A 4,817-nucleotide genomic window follows, 5' to 3' on the forward strand; every position below is an offset into this window, starting at 1 on the left:
GTCTAATAGTTTAAAAAATTACACCAGCAGACCTTCCCGGTCTGCTTTCCACCTAAAGACTGACAGCTCCTCTCTCTGTTGGTGGAATGCCTCTGAAAAAGCTTACATCAGTATATTGAACAGTTTAGAGGTTATAATTAGTTTACATTTTATTTTGGTGATACAAGTTTTGGATAGTATTTTATTTTACAATAATTAGAATGTATAGTTATTTCTGCTTATTTATATATTATGGTTATTAATCTAGATTACATAATATATTGTGTATGGGTAAAAGGTGTTCTTAGGAATCAGGGGTACTTCACGGTTTGGTCACGTGAAGGAAGAGGTTGGTGGTGTGTGTGTATGTATGTTTGTATGTATGTTGTGGTGTAGTTTTCCACTGTGTTGTAATCTGTGAGATTATGGTTACAATCATGTATCTTCTAGAAGTCATGACCGATAATCACATCTGAGCACAGTTGTAGCAAAACCGTTAAACACATACCTTTATAATCCTGGCCATTAACTCTTAGGTCTACTTGGCAAAACTGATGTCTGAGTAGAGAGGGATGTTGATGCCATAGAGACATTGCACCCGATGAGTGATGGACGATCAAGGAATGGAGCTTAACTAGGTCTGGGTGGATGAAACTCTCAGAGCTGCCACTGTCAACAAATCCATCCATCTCTGATCCATTGATAAAGACTTTTACAAGTGCTTTTGAGAGTGAACTTGGGGTAGCTGCAGAAGTAACTGTTGCTATTGTTGCGTAGTTACTGGAGTCTATATGTGCACTAGCTGTTGTTGATGGTTTGGCTCTGCACACTTTGGCAAAGTGACTTTTCTTCTGACATTTATGGCACACTGCTTCACGTGCGGGACACCTTGAGCGGGGATGCCGTGAAAGTCCACAGAAGAAACACTTAGCACCTACAGCAGCAGCCACAGGGGCAGGCTCAACAGTAACTTTCCGGCTGGTACTTGGGTCAGGAGTTGCAGCACTTACCACTTGAGATGGCTGAGTACCGTACATTTCAGAATTCCTTTGAGCTGAATCCAAAGCTCTTGCTTGATCAAACATAGTGGATAGTCACAGAGTTTTATTCTCCAGGAGGCGTTGCCTTATTGCTGGTGACTGCAGCCCACTTATAAAGGCGTCTCGAATGGACTATTCACAATATTGAATAGCTGTTACAGCCTGGAAATTACAATCCTTACTCAGAATTTTCAATGCTTGAAGGTACTCATCTAAGGATTCACCAGCCTGCTGGCGGCGAGTTCCAAGGCGGTGACGTGCAAAAACTTCATTTGTGGGCTTGACATACTGTGACTTTAAGATTTTGATAGCACTATCCTAGGTGGTACATTCAGAAATTGTCTCATAGATTTTTGGTGACACAAAGTTGGTGAGTAAACCCAGTTTGTCAATGTTTTCCTGAGGTAAGGCACTCAAGAAGTTTTCAAATGTCTTGAACCAATGTTTCCATTCCTGGGCAGCTGTTGACAAGGATGGGTCACAATCTAGCCTCTCTGGTTTAAGTAAGCGTTCCATATTGTAGCCTCTGTTTACTAGTGGTAGTGGTGTAGTGGTCCTTGAGTCAACTCCAGTACCACACAATAAGAATTTTATGTTGAATAAATTGTTGTGAAAAATACACAGACCTTATTACAAGGCTTTATTCAACATAAAATCTATACCATTCTCTGAAAACAGAGAGAGAAGAAATGGTATAGGAATATCAAACACAAAACATAAATATAAACACACAAACCTGACATAATATAAACAAACACAACAGTATATTATGCACATATACATATATAACCCATATACATATAGCCCATAACAATATAATACTGATGCTACAAACATACAGAATTGTTAATACACATCTTTACAAGAACACTGGTTGAATACTGACAGCTGGAAAACAACATGGCTGCCATTCAAATGTTTCCCACACAGTATTGCCAGATCAATGATTACGGTACACAGTGTTGCCAGATCAATGACTACAATGCAGTACTACCATAACATAAGGAAGAGGTAAAGGTGTTGGGATATATATATACATATATATATATATATATATATATATATATATATATATATATATATATATATATATATATATATTTATAATAAGAATTATGATACCTCGAGACTCAATGAGGTTTCCCTTAAAAATATTCCTCAACCAAAAGACAAGTTTTGTCTTCTCTGGCTTCTATATTTGATCCATTAGGTCTTTTTTCTTCTATATTATTACAAGGAAAAAATATATAATAGAGATGTGCCAAAAAATGGTACATTGGGATTTGGAATTGCTTACAAGATGGAAGAAGTTATGTGAAAACTTTAGGGAGGTTAATGACTTATCCTTTAAGAGGAAAACCTTCTGTTCAGAATCTCCCCTTAAGTTATTTGTTTTTGTTGATGCTTCTAAGGAAGCTTATGGGTGTGCCATCTATGCAGGGCAAGAAAGAAGAGAGATAAAGGAGTCTAATGGCTCTCTTCTATTTGCCAAGGTCAAGGTGGCTCCTATTAAACAAAGAACATTGCCTTCTCTGGAGCTTATGGCAGCTTTACTATCTTTAAAATGCCTCAAAACTATTTTTGAGGAAGGATTGGTGTCTGCCCCTCTGGTTGATTCTGTTGTACTCCTTGTTGATAGTCAAGTTGCTCTTTCTTGGATTCTAACCAACAAGGCTCCTAGGAAGAACATATTTGTTAATAATAGATTGAAGGAAATTTCCAATATTTAGGTAAATTTCAAAGCCAAGTATAGTCCTATTTCCCTTACCTATGTTCCTTCTGAACATAATATGGCTGATGTTGTAACCAAACCTTGCAGTGCTAAAGTGTTTAAGAGATTCAATTGGAGGGTTTATGGACCGGAATGGTTGTTGTTGCCACCTCATGCTTGGCCGAAGGGTCACTTAGGATGTATTCCCTCCAGCATCAAGGGAGACATTATCAATACGGCTGTTGTGCAAGTTGACACTCCTCCTCTAGTTGATGTCTTAAAGTTTTTTTCTTACAGCAAACTTCTACATCATACTTCCTTGATCTTTGAAGCTGTCTTTTTGTTTAAGAAGTCTTATGCTAACCCTTTTAAGGCCGCTTCTAATTATTTGATGGTTATAATTCAAAGGGATGCCTTCCCCGCTGAATTGACGTATTTAGAAAACCCCAATATTAATGACCTACCTCCTGTAGTAAGTCAAATGAACTTGTTCTTGGACAAGAATGGTTTGATAAGGTCCAAGGGCAGAATCGACAAAAAAAATTGACCTCAAATATGAGGTTGTGACCTCCCCCCCTTTTTTTTTTCCCAAGTCCCATCACTTGACAAGACTCTTGATATTTTTTGCTCATTACCAAGTAATGCACATGAAAGGATTCTGGATATTTAAGCCCAGACTAGCAGTTTTAAACATTTTAAAAGATTGTATAGTTTGTAAGAAATATAATTCCCGTGCTGTTAAATGCACCAGTAGCTAGGCGGATGCTTGCATGGTGTATCGATTGAACCATACGAGATTTTTTTAAATATAAGTGCCCTATACAACTTCAGTAATGTTTTTCTATCTACACCCCAGAAATTATGAATGTAGGACAAAAGGTCCCCGGACAAAAGGTCCCCGGACAAAACGTCCCGAAATCTGCACCCCTAGGACAAAATGTCCCCGATATTCAGGACAAAAGGTCCCCATTTTTTTCAACAAATATTGATTTTTATCAACTGTCTATACATTTTGGGACATAGTTAATTGTGGTTTTATAACAACCCTTAAATTCAGGAGAATCTCTATATATAAACACAAAGTACAATAATATTTGATATTTTATTAAATATCTCATACTCGACCCAACCCATCAATCTATGAGCCAATTGTGTAAGCAAACGTTTCAGAAATGTCAATTGTATTTAGCTAGATACAATGTCAATTGTATTTAGCCTAGACATTGGGCTGGCCACCACGCAGGTTGTGACTGATGCCACGCAGGAACTCTGGGATGGTCTTCCTGCCCTCCTTATAGTCGGTCACCAGATTACAGCACACAATAATATTATGCTTTATTGAACTTATATTGTATGCCTATATAAAAAAAATCAAGTTAAAAACCAAATATTCACCAAAAAACATATAAAGGAATAAAGTAAAACACATCTGACAATTTTTTAGAAAAAAAAAAAAAATTGAGGACATTTTGACCACCCACCTAGGCCGTTGGGGACATTTTGTCCCAGGGGTGCAGATTTCAGGACATTTTGTCCGGGGACCTTTTGTCCGGGGACCTTTTGTCCGAGCACCGAAATTATGAGCCAATACTTTTACAATGTTCATTGCATTACTGCATTTATTTTTCAGGTATATCAAATGGGCAGTCCGTGTCAATCTTTGGTCGAATATCAAACCCAAGAAACGGGTCTCTTGAACACAAGGGATTCGTTGTCCTTTATGTCGGGTGAATGATACGCGTGGGAAGCTCGTACACACTGTTTATTATTATGTAAGATCAGTCAACAAAGGCGTGAACGCCAACATGCGCAATAGTAATGGAATAGCAATGGTAATAAGAATGTTATGCAAAGCAATAATACAACATCCCCCTTCAAGTTTACAAAATCTCAAAATAAACTTATCAGTAAGTAACAGTTAGTAATTCCCCAAAAGGTTGCAAAAGAAAGCATAGTGATGGCATATCAACTAGAGTAAACCTTTAGAATTAAGTACAAAATTAGATACTATTATTTGTGATACATAACATACACTATTAGTAGTAAACCATTTCTGGTTGTACATTGGGTTTAGGCACTCTGCCGGA

The 4,817-nt window shown here is 37.5% G+C and overlaps 1 pseudogene; it reads right to left on the reverse strand.

Moving 5' to 3' along the window:
- Window positions 1–425: 425 nt before the first annotated feature.
- Window positions 426–1,535, reverse strand: LOC143034308 (uncharacterized; annotated as a pseudogene).
- Between the last annotated feature and the right edge of the window lie 3,282 nt (window positions 1,536–4,817).

This window comes from Oratosquilla oratoria, chromosome 17 (genome assembly GCF_046742065.1).
Source record: "Oratosquilla oratoria isolate Oo_2021 chromosome 17, ASM4674206v1, whole genome shotgun sequence".
NCBI classification, from domain to species: domain Eukaryota; kingdom Metazoa; phylum Arthropoda; class Malacostraca; order Stomatopoda; family Squillidae; genus Oratosquilla; species Oratosquilla oratoria.